Here is a 15120-nt window from a genome sequence, read left to right as displayed (position 1 = left end):
AGGAACCTAGAAAACTTATGTCCAATTTATTCTACTGTCTCCCCTATTCCCAGCCCCCTTCTCCTCTTCATTCCCCTTTGTCCAATCCAAAGAACTTCTATTCTCCCCCAAACCCTTATTATGTGTTAGAATCTGTACATCAGAAAGAACATTCAGCCTTTTTTGTTTGGATTGACTTATTTCACTTAGCATATAGTCTCCAGTCATCCATTTACCAGCAAATGCCATAATTTCATTCTTCTTTATGGCCAAGTAATATTCCATTGTGTATATAAACCATATTTTCTTTGTCCTTTCATCTATTGAAGGGCACCTAGGTTGGCTCTACAGTTTGGCTACTGTGAATTGAGCTGCTATAAACATTGATGTGGCCTCTCACTATAGTATGTTGATTTTAAGTCTTTGGGTATGCATGAAGAAATGGGATAACAGGGTCAAATGGTGGTTCCACACCAAGTTTTCTGAAGAATCTCCATACTGCTTTCCAGAGTTGTTGCTCCAATTTGCAATTCCACCAGCAATGTATGAGTGAACCTTTTTCCCCACATCCTCACCAACATTTACTGTTACTTGTATTCTTTTTTTTTTTTTTTTTTTTTTTTTGGTGGTACTGGGGGTCGAACTCAAGGCCTTGTGCTTGCAAGGCAAGCACTCTACCAGCTGAGCTATCTCCCCAGCCCTATCAGTGTAGTTTTAATTTGCATTTCTCTAATTGATAGAGATGTTGAACATTTTTCATATATTTGTTGACCAATCGTATTTTTTTTTCTGTGAAGTGTCTGTTCAGTTCCTTTGTCCACTTATTTTTTAAATTTTATTTACTTATTTATATGTGGTGCTGAGGATGGAACTCAGTGCCTCACACATGCTAGGCAAGTGCCCTACCACTGAGTCACAACCCCAGCCCTCGTCCACTTATCGATGGGATTATTTTGTTCTTTGGTGTTAAGTTTTTTGAGTTCTTTATATATCCTGGAGATTAATGCTCTATCTGAGGTGCCAATGGCAAAGATTTTCTCCCACTCTGTAGGCTCTCTGTTCACGTTCTTGATTGTTTCCCGTACTGTGAACAAGTTTTTTGGTTTGATACCATCCCATTCTTGATTTTACTTCTTGTGCTTTAGGAGTCTTGTGGAGGAATTCAGTTCCTAAGTCAACATGATGGAAATTTGGGACTACTTTTTCTTCAAGTAGGTGCAGGATCTCTGTCTAATGCCTAGGTCCTTGATCCACTTTGTTCAGGGTGAGAGATAAGGGTTAAATTTCATTTTGCTGCATATGGATTTCCAATTTTCCCAGCACCATTTGTTGAAGAGGCTATCTTTTCTCCAATGTATGTTTATGGTGCCTAGTATGTTTGTCTAGTATGAGATAACTGTATTTATGTGGATTTGTCTCTGTCTTCTATTCTGTATCATTGGTCTACATATGTCTGTTTTGGTGCCAATACCATGCCATTTTTGTTATTATAACTCTGTAGCATAACTTAAGGTCCGGTATTGCGATGCCTTCTGCCTCATTTTTCTTGACGAGAATTGCTTTGGCTATTTGGGGCCTCTTATTTTTCCAAATGAATTCCATGACTGCCTTTCTATTTCTAAGAAGAATGTCATTGGAACTTTAATAGGAATTGCATTAAATCAGTATAGTGCTTTTGGTATTATGGCCTTTTGGCAAAATTTATTCTGCCTTTCCAAGAACGTGGGAGATATTTCCATTTTCTAAGGTCTTCAATTTCTTTCTTTAGTGTTTTAAAGAAATAATTTTTCTTTTTTAAAATATTTTTTATTGGCGATGGACTTTTTATTTATATATGGTGCTGAGAATCAAACCCAGTGCCTCACACGTGCTAGGCAAATGCTCCACCACTGAGCCACAGCCCAGCCCTTTAAAGAAATATTTTTTCAAGGCTATTGTGAATTAGATAGTTTTCCTAATTTCTCTTTCAGTTGATTCATGAGTAATGTATAGGAACTCAATTGATTTATGGGTGTTAATTTTATATCCTGCAACTTTGCCGAATTCATGTGTGAGTTCTAGAAATTTTCTGGTGGAGTTTTTTGGGTCTTCTAAATATAGAATAGTGTCATCAGAAAATAGGGATAGTTCTTTTCCTATTTGTATCCCTTTAATTTCTTTCTTCTAATTGCTCTGGCTAGAGTTTCAAAGACTATGTTGAATAGAAGTGGTGAAAGAGTGCATCCTTGTTACAGTTTTTCTAAAAATGCTTTCAGATTTTCTCCATTTAGAATGATGTTGGCCTTGGGTTTAACATATACAGCTAATGTTGAGGTACGTTCCCACTAGCCCTAGTTTTTCTAGTGTTTTGAACATGAGGTGGTGCTGTTTTTTTTTTTTTTTTTCTTTCTTTCTTTTTTTTTTTTTTTTTTGCACTTATCAGCCACAGTGATTTATTGCATGCTTTAATAATACAAGTGTACATCAACTGATCCACAGTCAAAAGTCGCAGGTCCCTAAGAAATTTACAAGCACTTTAAGTAAATCAAAATACATATTGTTTTGTTTAATCCAGTAGTCCTCTGTGTAGTGAACAGAAGGCTAGTGATAAACAGGGTCTCAGTAATGCACAGTGATTCTGATTGCACAAACTCTTGTTCCCAGTAGCATGCACCCACCAATAAGGACTTCAGTACAAAAAATGAACCCTAAGCACTACCTTTAAATAGAAACGATAGAATTCTGAATTTTTGTTTTCCTGAAGATCACATAAAAGGGGGAAAATCCAAAATAAAACAAACAACAGAATGCAAAACCACACAGTAATACAAAACTTTGTAATAAAGTTCTTGCTATGACAGATCCAACATTGTTTGCACTGAAAATAAAAGTTTTCATCCACATTGAGGTGGGGAAAAGAAATCCCAAATCTTTCAAGTTAACAGAAATCAGAAAGGTAATAAAATGAGAGAGAACAGTGAAGGAGGGAGAGAAAGGAGGAGGGGAGGGAGAAAAAAGGGAGACACACCATTACAAAACAGTTCAAAATTTAATAAAAATTGAAAAGTGAGAGCCGAGGTCTGGAGGGGAGGTGGGGCTATTGATGCACTTGGTGAATGGGCTTGCACAGGTCCAGCAGGGCGGCCGGCAGCAGGTCCCTGTGTGGCATACCTCTTGGTCCACTGTCTGGCCATGTGGTCTTGCTCCACTCTGTTGGCCTGTACTGTGTGGCAATGCCGCCCACCAGAGGGTTGGCAGGGTTGCGATCTGTGAGAAGTGAGCAGGTGGAGAGAAGAACTTCAAGATGATTAGGGCTGGGCTCCAGATGTCTATCAGGATGCCCAGGGAGGTCACACCTTGGCTGTTAATATTACAGTGATAGATCCTTGTTCAGGAGGTAACCTTAGGGGGTTTAAATGGATAGTCTGGCGAAAAGATAACGTCAAGAAAGAACACCCCTCCTTCATAGACAGGTCCAGGGGTCCCAATATAGTTGACCTCCATTCATAAATGTCATCTCCTTTGGGTCCAGCACTACAATTGGGAAGAGGGACCAATGTAATTTCTGAAAATTCCTTCTGAATTCTTTTAGCGCTAGTTGACAATTTAGCAGCTGTTTTGTTGGATATTTCTCCCTCCTTTTTCTTGGGCTGAACTTGCTGTCTTTCTGGTTTTTGCTGAACACACTTTCCTGTTAGTCTCCATCAGAACTTCCTCCACTAGTCCTTGGACTGTCATCAACTCTCTGTGCCTCAGTGGACATTTTAGACTCCTCAGAGCCACTGCTACCACCCCTTGCCATTCCAGCTGGTTCCCTCGGCTGCTGCCTGCGGTTGCCACTGTGGCTGCCCCTGAGTCCTGGAAAGTGAAGCCACCACCTCCAGAGCCACCGCCACCACCCCTGGATGCTGTATGAAAAGGTCAAACACTTTTTCTGCATCTATTGTGATAATCATGTGATTCTTTCCTTTAAGTCTATTGATGTGATCAATTACATTTATTGATGTTGAACCAACCTTGCATCCCTGGAAGAACCCCACTTGATCATGGTGCACTATCTTTATATATATATATATAGACTGCATTTTGATTCATTGTACACAAATGGGGTACAACTTCTCATCGCTATGGTTGTACACAATGTAGATTCACACCATTCATGTAATCATACATGTACATAGGGTAATACTGTCTGTCTCAGTCTACTATCTTTCCTTCCCCCACCCCCTCTGGCCCCATTTTCCTCTATACCATCCAAAGTTTCTTCATTCTTCTCTTGCTCTCCCCTTCCATTACCCCCCTGTTATGTATCATCATTCACTTATCAGAAAAAACATTTCGCCTTTGGTTTTTGGCTTATTTCACTTAGTATGATACTCTCCAACTCCATCCATTTACCAGCAAATGCCATAATTTTCTTCTTCTTTATGGCTGAGTAATATTCCATTGTGTATATATACCACAGTTTCTTTATCTATTCATCAATTGAAGGGCATCTCAGTTGGTTCCACAATCTAGCTCTTGTGAATTGAGCAGCTATGAACATTGATGTGGCTGCATCACTATAGTATGCTGATTTTAAGTCCTTTGGTTATAAACTGAGGAGTGGGATAGTTGGGTCAAATGGTGGGTCCATTCCAAGTTTTTGAGGAATCTCCATACTGCTTTCCAGAGTGACTACATCAATTTGCAACTCCACCAGCAATGTATGAGTGTGCCTTTTTCCCCACATCTGCGCCAACACTTCTTATTGCTTGTGTTCTTGATAATAGCCATTCTAATTGGAGTTAGATGAAATCTTAGGGTTTTAATTTGCATTTCTCTAATTACTAGAGATGATAAGCACTTTTTCATATATTTGTTGATCATCTACGTATCTTCTTCTGTGAAGTATCTGCTGAGTTCCTTAAACCATTTATTAATTGGGTTCTTTGTATTTTTGGTGTAGTTTTTTAAGTTCTTTATAAATTTTGGAGATTAGTGCTCTGTCTTAAGTGTGTGTGGAAAAGATTTTCTCCCACTCTGTAGGCTCTCTTTTCATGTTATTGTTTCCTTTGCTTAGAAAAAGTTTTTTACTTTGAATCCATCCATTTATTGATTGTTGCTTTTATTTCTTGCGCTATGAGGGTCTTGTTAAGGAAGTCTGATCCTAAGCCAACATGATGAAGATTTAGGCCTACTTTTTCTTCTACTTGGTGAGAGGTCTCAGATCTAATTCCTAGATCCTTGATCCATTTTGAATTGAGTTTTGTACAGGGTGAGAGATAGGGTTTAATTTCATTTTACTGCATATGAATTTCCAGTTTTGCCAGCACCATTTGTTGAAGAGGCTATCTTTTCTCCATTGTATGTTTTTGGCACTTTTGTCTAGTATGAGGTTACTGTACTTATGTGGGTATGTCTCCATGTCTTCTATCCTGTACCATTGATCTACCTGTCTATTGTGGTGCCAATACCATGACATTTTTGTTACTATTGCTCTATAGTAGAGTTTAAGGTCTGGTATTGTGATCACTCTTCCTGTCCAGGATTGCTTTGGCTATTCTGGGTCTTTTGTTTTTCCAGGTCAATTTCATGATTGTTTTCTCTATTTTTATGAGGAATGTCATTGGGATTTTAATTGGAATTGCATTAAATCTGTATAGTGCCTTCGGAAGTATGGTCATTTTGATAATATTAATTCTGCCTATCTAACAACACTGGAGATCTTTTCATATTCTAAGGTCTTCTTCAATTTCTTTCTTTAATGTTCTGCAGTTTTCATTGTAGAGATCTTTCACCTCTTTTGTTAGATTGATTCCCAAGTATTTTTTTTTTTCGGCTATTGTGAATGGAGTTATTTTCCTCATTTCCCTTTCAGATGATTCACCACTTATGATTAAAAATGCATTAGATTTATGTGTGTTGATTTTATATCCTGCTATTTTGCTGAATTCATTTATTAGGTCTAGAAGCTTTCTGGTGGAGTTTTTTTTTTTTTTTTTTTTTTGGGGTCCTCTATAGAATCATGTCATCAGCAAATAGTGACAGCTTGAGTTCTCCTTTTCCTATTCATATTCCTTTAATTTCCTTGGTCTGTCTAATTGATCTGGCTAGTATTTCAAGCATGATATTGAATAGAAGTGGTGAAAGAGGGCATCCCCATCTTGTTCCAGTTTTTAAAGGGAATGCTTTCAGTTTTCTCCTTTAAGAATGATGTTGACCATGGGCTTAGTATAAATAGCCTTTATGATGTTGAGGTATGTTCCTACTATCCCTGTTTTTTTCTAGTGTTTTGAGCATGAAGAGGTGTTGTATTTTGTCAAATGCTTTCTTGGCATCTACTGAAATAATCATGATTCTTAACCTTAAGTCTATTGATGTGATGAATTACACTTATTGATTTCCAAATGTTGAACCAATCTTGCGTCCCTGGGATGAACCCCACTTGATTGTGGTGCACTATGTTCTTAATATGTTTTTGTATGTGATTTGCCAGAATTTTGTTAAGGATTTTTGCGTCTATATTCATCAGAGATATTGGTCTAAAGTTTTCTTTCCTTGATGTGTCTTTGGTTTTGGTATCAGAGTGATACTAGCTTCATAGATTGAATTTGGAAGGGTTCCCTCCTTTTTTATTTTCATGAAATACTTTGAGGAGTATTGGTATAAGTTCTTCTTTGAAGGTCTTGTAGAACTCAGCTGAGAATCCATCTGGTCCCAGCCTTTTCTTTGTTGGTAGGCTTTTGATGGCTTCTTCTATTTCATTGCTTGAAATTGATCTGTTTAAATTATGTATGTCCTCCTGGATCAGTTTGGGAGGATCATATGTCTCTAGAAATTTGTCGATGTCTTCAAGATTTTCTATTTTGTTAGAGTGTAGATTTTCAAAGTAGTTTCTAATTATGTTATGTATCTCAGTGGTGTCTGTCATGATATTTCCTTTTTTATCACAAATTTTAGTAATTTGAGTTTTCTCTCCCCTTCTCTTTGTTAGTGTGGCTAAGGGTTTATCTATTTTGTTTACTTTTTCAGAAAACTAACTTTTTGTTTTGTCAATTTTTTGAATTGTTTCTATTGTTTCAATTTCATTAATTTCAGTTCAGATTTTAATTATTTCCTGTCTCTACTATTTTTGGTGTTGTTCTGTTCTTCTTTTTCTAGGACTTTGAGATGTAATGTTAGGTCATCTAGTTGTTGACTTTTTATTCTTTTCTTGAATGCACTCCATGCAATGAATTTTTCTCTTAGTACTGCTTTATAGTGTCCCAGAGATTTTGATATGTTGTATCATCATTCTCATTGACCTCTAAGAATTTTTTTATCTCCTCCCTGATGTTTTCTGTTATCCATGCTTCATTCAATAGCATATTATTTAGTCTCCAGGTGTTGGAGTAGTTTCTGTTTTTTATTTTGTCATTGATTTCTAATTTCATTCCATTACGTTATGATAGAATACAAGGTAGTATCTCTTTTTTTTTTTTTTTTTTGAATTTACTAAGGGCTGCTTTGTGGCATAACATATGGTCTATTTTAGAGAAGGATCCATGTGCTGCTGAGAAGAAAGTGTATTCATCATCGATGGATGGAATATTTTATATGTCTATTAAGTCTAAGTTATTGATTGTATTATTGAGTTCTATTTTTTCTCTGTTTAGTTTTTGTTTGTTTGAAAGATCTAACCAGTGGTTACAGCGATGTGTTAAAGTCACCCAGAATTATTGTGTTGTGGTTTATTTGATTCCTGGAATTGAGAAGGATTTGTTTGATGTACATGGATGCACCACTGCTCGATCGTTACATCTTTCTGATTTATGGTTCCCTAAGCAGTATGAAATGTTCTTCTTTATCCCTGCTAACCTTGGCTTGAAGTCCACTTTATTTGATATAAGGATGGAAACCCCCGCCTTTTTGCTGAGTTTGTGTGTGTGGTAGGTTTTTTCCCATCATTTCACCTTTTGTCTGTGGATGTCCTTTTCTATGAGATGAGTCTCTTGAAGGCAGCATATTGTTGGGTCTTTTTTTTTTAATCCAATCTGCCAGTCTGTGTCTTTTGGCTGATGAGTTTAGGCCATTAACATTCAGGGTTATTATTGACATATGATTTGTATTCCCAGTTATTTGGGCTTATTTTTGGTTTTTAACTTGACTTGGTTTCTCCTTTGATTGGTTTTTTCTTTAAGATAGTTCCTCCTTTTGCTGACCTACATTGTTATTTTTCATTTCCTCCTCATGGAATAGTTTGCTGAGAATGTTCTGTAGTACAGGCTTTCTATCTGTAAATTCTTTTAACTTTCGTTTATCATGGAAGGATTTTATTTCATCTTCCAATCTGAAGGTTAGTTTTGCTGGGTATAAGATTCTTGGTTGGCAACCATGTTCTTTCAGAGTTTGAAATATGTTGTTTCAGACCCTTCTAGCTTTTAGGGTCTGGGCTGAGAAATCTGCTTATATATATTGGTTTTCCCCTATATGTAATCTGATGCTTTTCTCTCACAGCCTTTAAAATCCTATCTTTATTTTGTATGTTAGGCATTTTCATTATAAAATGCTTTGCTGTGGATCTATTGTGATTTTGTGCATTTGGTGTTCTGTAAGCCTCTCGTGTTTGATTCTCCATTTCACTCTTCAGGTTTGGGAAATTTGCTGATATTATTTCATTGAATAGGTTGTTCATTCCTATGGTTTGTATCTCTGTACCTTCCTCAATCCCAATAATTCTTAAATTTGGTCTTTTCATGATGCCCCATAGTTCTTGTAGGTTCCATTCATGATTTCTTACCATCTTCTCTGGTCAACTTTATTTTCAAGATTAAATATTTTGTCTTCATTGTTTGAGGTTCTGTCTTCCAAGTGGTCTAGTGTGTTGGTGATGCTTTCCATTGAGTTTTTTGTTTGGTTTATTGTTTCCTTCATTTCAAGGATTTCTATTTGGTTTAATTTTTCAGAATATCTCTTTGTTGAAATGATCTTTTGCTTCCTGCAGTTGCTCTTTCAACTGCTTATTGGAGTGATCATTCATTGTCTGCATTTGCTCTCTTATCTCCTCCTTTGCTTCATGAGTCATTTTAATTATGTATAGTTTGAACTTCTGACATTTCTTCTACCATGCTATCATTGGATTCTATTAATATAAAATCTTGGTTTTTTTGGAACACTTTCTTCCCTTGTTTTTTCATGTTGTTCACTTATCTTCCCCTCTAGCAGTGCAGATCTGGGATATTGCAGTGTCGCTCGCAATGACGACTCTTACACGATCTTCCTCAAGCAGTTTTATTACCCCAGGTTCTTACAGAGTTCTCGTAGATCTTCTTCCCCCCCTACCCCAGAAACCATTCCCTTATAGAGCCCATCAGCCAATCAGCAGCCTGTCCACATGCACATCACATGGACTCAGCCAGTCCATTGGCAGTTGCCCCGTGGCATGAAGTGTTCCCGTGCATCTCATGCTCCCGCTGTCAGACCTCCTGAAAGTTGTTTACCACCTAAGTGCTCCGAGGAACTTCCGCTCAGCGCCATCTTAGCTCTCAGACTTAATGGCCGATGGGCAGGGCCCGTCACAGTTCCCCCTTTTTGTTTTATTCAGACAGGAGAGGACAGAGGACTCAACCCCCGTAAGCTTGAAAAGGGCCTTCATTGCCCACCACTTTTTGCCAGGGACAGGACAAGAGCCAGTGGCAACCCGTATGCAGTTGAGCATGCCCTCCTCAGGATGCACCCTCCCAGGGTCTCGAGTGCAGTCCTAGCTGGCATCCTGTCATTAGGATTTTCCCATCGCCGCAAGCCATATTTGAGGGGATTGTCCCAACTCTATGGCTGCAAATGCCTGAGCTATGAGCACTTGATCTGTAGCTCGCTGACGGAATATTTTTCTAAGACAGCAGAGACACAAGATACACAGCAAGACCAGACAAAGACCAAGGGCTCCCAGTCCAGCCCACTCTTTCAGATGACGAGCTGCTTGTTGGATCCAGGACATCAAGGTGCGGGCTACCACCAGGTCAACTCGGGTAGTATTGATTTTGATGATCTCCAACTGCAACTTTTCTGTCAAATCGTCAAATTTTGATGACCAGTTTCCTATAAGACATAGAGAAAGCTCACGGGAAAGATTAGCAGCAGTAGACATATTGTTATAGGGGATTCCAGTCAAACACAGAGCTGTGGAATGCCACTCACAGCCAAGCTGTGCCAGCCGCCACAGCACATCAATTTGATCTTGTAACAAGTCAACTCTTTGGTTTAATATCATGATACCACCACGCAGGTGTGCATTGATACTACTCTGTGTAGTCAATGCTTCAGCTGTCTTAGTAGACAATGTATTTAATGTCTCAGCAGTACTGATAGAGGTGGCCAAGGCGACTGCGGCAGTCGCCGCGGCAGTGGCAGCAGCAGCAATCGTGGCGACAATGGCTGCTGTAATCCCAAAATCTCGTTTAGGGCAGAAAAGAGTCAGGAGAGTCGGTCCATCCACAGGGAGAGGAAGATGTTCAGGAATTCTAAGTACAACAGCAATATGGAAACTGGTAGCATTCCAGCACAGAGAATAGAAACAAGTAGTATTGGAACAAGACAGGGTATCATTTTGTAACGTACTATTAGACACAAGAAACAAAAAAGGTGAAACAAGACACACTGGAGTGGGACCAAATGTAACATTTTGTCCTGAGCGATTGAAAAAAGCATGACTTTCAAACACTTCAGAAATATTGCACACTATACTAGTATGGCCCAGGGCGTGCTTGTAAGGGGTAATGGCCTGTCTGCATTCTTTAGTGCATTGTTCATAGACCAGTTGCTTAATAAGTGGCATGGCCGCGTCAGGATCCCCAAAAATTCTACCCGCAGCCTCCACTAGACGGGCCATGAAGTCTGAAAAGGGTTCAGTCAATCCCTGAGTAATTTTAGTAAGATTACCAGATATCTCTCCTTTGTTAGGGAGGGCCTTCCAGGCCTGGGTAGCGAGTCTGTTAATTTGTTCATACACCTGTTGCGGATATCCAAGCTGTTGATTGGCAAATCTTCCCTGGCCCATTAACATGTCAATATCCCAGGCTGGATTCCCTGCTGCTCGATTACGTGCAGCTTGTTCAGTGGCATATTCTATATAGTAAGCTTTCCAATCCAAGTATTGACCAGGATTTAAAGTGGCCCTAACTAAATTTTGCCAATCTCCTGGGGTCGTGGCAAAACCATGTAAACTTTCTATTATCGCTACAGTGAAAGCAGCTGATGACCCATATGTGCGGACTGATTCCGCAAGATGTTTAACCGTTTTAAAATCCAAACGTTCGTGGTATCGATTTCCCCCTCCTTACGGTTGGAAAACTGGAAAAGCCTGACTTGCTAAGAAAGTCCCCGCTTCCCTCCACATTTGACAACTAAAGGAGGCACCTTCTCCTGCGCTGGGCGCGGAAGGGTTATACGGAGGAGGTGAAACTTCCTCTTTGTTTAACTCTAGGTCTTTCATTTGCTTGCAGATGGCCTCTAATTCCTCTTCAGAATCATTTTCTCCCTCTGACTCTGAATCCTCTTCACTGGCCGCTTTAGAGGAAGTTGAACGTTCCTCTTTTACACTGTCTAAAGCTGCCTGACCCTCCTGCACAATTTTTCTAAAGTGCTTTTCTTCCAAACAGGCACGAATCAGCCGACAGAGTGGTCGAATCCCTCCTGAGACAGTACCTTGTTCTTCGGCGCGTTCTACGTCCTTTCCCAGTTTATCCCAACTTGCTAAGGAGAGATTCCCCGATACTGCAAACCATGGTGCCACCCTATCTATCTGTTCAAGAAAATCTTGTATTGTCTTATCCCTGAGCTTTAGACCTCTACTTTTTAATAAAGCTTTTAATGCTTTATGCAATGGGTGGGATGGACTATTCCCCATCTTGACAAATCAGGACCAGCCCGATTTCTCTAGCTTATATATACTGAAAAGATATCCTCCTTAATGGAGCCCCCCATTCTTCTCCAAGGAGATTGGGGAAAGTTATCCTCCGTAAACGGAGCCTCCTCCTCCCTTTTTGGAGTCAAAGGAGTACTTACCAGCCGGCTGCCCTGGACTGCCGAGGTTCTGATCAGAGCTTCCCTGTACGGGCCACCACTTGTCGCTCGCAATGATGACTCTTACACGATCTTCCTCAAGCAGTTTTATTACCCCAGGTTCTTACAGAGTTTCCGTAGATCTTCTTCCCCCCCTACCCCAGAAACCATTCCCTTATAGAGCCCATCAGCCAATCAGCAGCCTGTCCACGTGCACATCACATGGACTCAGCCAGTCCATTGGCAGTTGCCCCGTGGCATGCGGTGTTCCCGTGCATCTCATGCTCCTGCTGTCAGATCTCCTGAAAGTTGTTTACCACCTAAGTGCTCCGAGGAACTTCCGCTCAGCGCCATCTTAGCTCTCAGACTTAATGGCCGATGGGCGGGGCCCGTCACATTGCAGTTTCCCCCTATAGGCTTATAGTGACCCCACAAATTTCCAAAACCTCTCCTTTAAGGGGAGATCAATATTAGCAGCACCCAGTATAGAAAATATGCAGCCCTAAACCAAATAGCCCCTATGAAGACGTTAACAATATTGTCATAATAAACAGAGAGGATGAGTTCAATTATTATCTACAGTATAACAAAGAGATCTGCAATGAGGTCTGCAGTTTCTAATGGAGGACAAAGAGGATGGGGAGGGGTGTAGGATGTAACTGCTAATGGGATAAGAAAAGAGTATATAGAAATTCTACATCATAGGAAGAGCAAAAGTGTAATCAAAAGAAGTTGGTTGTTAGCATGAGAAAAGGAGAAAGAGACTCTGAGGAAACAGGTAAACAAAAGGAAAATAGAGTGTGCAAGAAAAATAAATAAAAACAAAATATTTCAAAAAAGGAGAAAAAAACTACACTACACTAGTCATATAGTATTCAAACCTCCTATTCTTCAGTAACCTGATGCATGAGAAGTACCTGACAATGAGCTTCCACTCTCCAGCAGGCATCTCAGGATGGGATTTGCCCCACCTAAAGATGGAAGCTTCCATTTCCAGGATATTCCAAGATGGCCACATTGGCTTCCAAACATGTTGGCAAATGGGGAGCTGCATCTCAGGGCATGGGTTCTGAGTCTGTGTGGGGTGCAGTCAGGTAGGCGGGGTGTCCTGGAAGTGGGACACAGTTGGTTGGGTCAGCAGGCCTGGAGGTCCTGGCTGTTGTCCCAAAATGGCAGCAGCCACATGTAGCCAAACCTGTGGTTACTGTGACAGTGGGCTTCCAGGAAACAGCAGGCAGCTGGTGATCCACTGGCAGTCTTCAGTCGGTCTGCAGGCTACCAGCAGATGATCAGCAGGTGGACCTTCAGCAGTGGGTAATAGGTAGATAAAAGGCAGGTGATGGGCAGGTAAGAAGCAGGCAAATGGGCAAATGGCAGATGATAGGTAGCAGTGAGCAATCTGCACTCAAAAAGTAGTTAATATGCTGGCAGACTGGGGGTGATCAAGGTGAACAAATGAGGTAAACAGCAGGGAATCAATGAGCAGCAAAGACCGCCTCACAGAGAAACAGACTTTCCTCTGCTTGAAACTTGAGTTACAGTGACAAGGAATGAAGCCTCCCTCTAATCTGCCATCTTAGATCCTTTGCACTATCTTTTAAATATGTTTTTGTATACGACTTGTCAGTATTTTATTGATTTTTGCATCTATGTTCATCAGGGATATTGGTCTGAAGTTTTCTTTCTTGATGTGTCTTTGTCTGGATTTGGCATCAGGGTGATACTAGCTTCATATAATGCATGTGAAAGGGTTCCTTTCCATTTCATAGAATAATTTTGAGGAGGACTGGTGTTCTTCCTTGAAGTTCTGGTAAAACTCAGCTGAGATTTCATCTAGTCCTAGGCTTTTCTTTGACAGGCTTTCGATGGTGTCAATTTCTTTGCTTGAAATTGTTCTGTTTAAATTTTCTGTGTTCCTTATTCAATGTGGGTAGGTCATATGTCTCTAGAAATTTGTCTATGTCTTCAAGATTTTCTATTTTATTAGATTATAAATTTTCAAAAGTTTCTGATAATTGCATATCAGTAAAATTGGTCAGAGATATTTCCTTTTTCATCACAAATTTTAGTGGTTTCAGTTTTCTCTCTCTTTCTCTTTGCTAGCTTGGCTAAGGGTTTACTAATTTTATTTTTTCAAAAAACAACTTTTTGCTTGGTCAATTTTTTGAATTTTTTGTTTCATTGATTTCAGCCTGATTTTAATTATTTCCTATCTTCTACTGTTTTTTGGTGTTGATTTTTTCCTGTTTTTCTAGGATTTTGAAATGTCATGTTAGGTTATTTATTTGGTGACTTTCTAACCTTTTAATGAATGAGCTCACTGCAATAAGCTTTCCTCTTAGAACTGCCTTCATAGTGTCCCAGACATTTTGATATGTTGTTATCACTATTTTCATCTACCTCTGTTTTTTATTTCATGCCTGATTTCTTCTGCTATCCATTGGTCATCCAACAGCATATAATTTAGTCTCCAGGTGATAAGAGTAGCTTCTGTTTTTATTTTTGATTTCTAATTTCATTCCATTAATATCTGATAGAACACAAGATATTAGCTTTGTTTTTTATATTTGCTAAGAGTTACTTTGTTGCCTAAGATAAGGTCTATTTTAGAGAAGGATCCGTATGATGCTGAGAAGAACACATATTCAGTCATTGATGAATAAAATATTCTATATATGTCTGTTAAGTCTTAGTTCTATAGCTTTTTAAATTAGTTTTTGTTTGGAGGATTTATCCAGTGGTAAAAAGAGGTGTGTTAAAGTCATCCAGTATTATTGTGTTGTGGTCTATTTGATTCTTGAAGTTTGATGTATATAGACGTTCCATTGTTTGGGGCATAAATATTTACAATTGTCAGGTCTTGTTGATGTATAATTCCCTTAGACAGTAAGAAATGTCCTTGTCCCTTCTGATTAACTTTGGCTTGAAGTCCACTTTATCTGATATGAGGCTAGAAACCCCTGCTTGTTTATGAGATCCATGTAAATGCCATGTTTTTTCCCATCCTTTTACCTTCAGTCTGTGGGTGTCTTTGCCTATGAGGTGAGTCTCTTGGAGACAGCATATTGTTGGGTGTTTTTTCACCCAATCTGCCAGTCTGTGTCTCTTGATTGATGAGTTTAGGCCATTTACATTCAATAT

At 39.3% G+C, this 15120-nt stretch overlaps 1 pseudogene across 1 annotated transcript; it reads right to left on the bottom strand.

The window, feature by feature from the left end:
* Window positions 1-3272: 3272 nt before the first annotated feature.
* On the bottom strand, window positions 3273-3721 carry LOC306659693 (ubiquitin-conjugating enzyme E2 E2-like; annotated as a pseudogene). Its single transcript has one exon. The product of its transcript is annotated as a ubiquitin-conjugating enzyme E2 E2-like (transcript).
* Between the last annotated feature and the right edge of the window lie 11399 nt (window positions 3722-15120).

Source organism: Sciurus vulgaris (genome assembly GCF_902686455.1).
Source record: "Sciurus vulgaris genome assembly, chromosome: 1".
Classification (NCBI taxonomy): Eukaryota; Metazoa; Chordata; class Mammalia; order Rodentia; family Sciuridae; genus Sciurus; species Sciurus vulgaris.
This window is presented reverse-complemented; position numbering and strand designations above follow the sequence as displayed.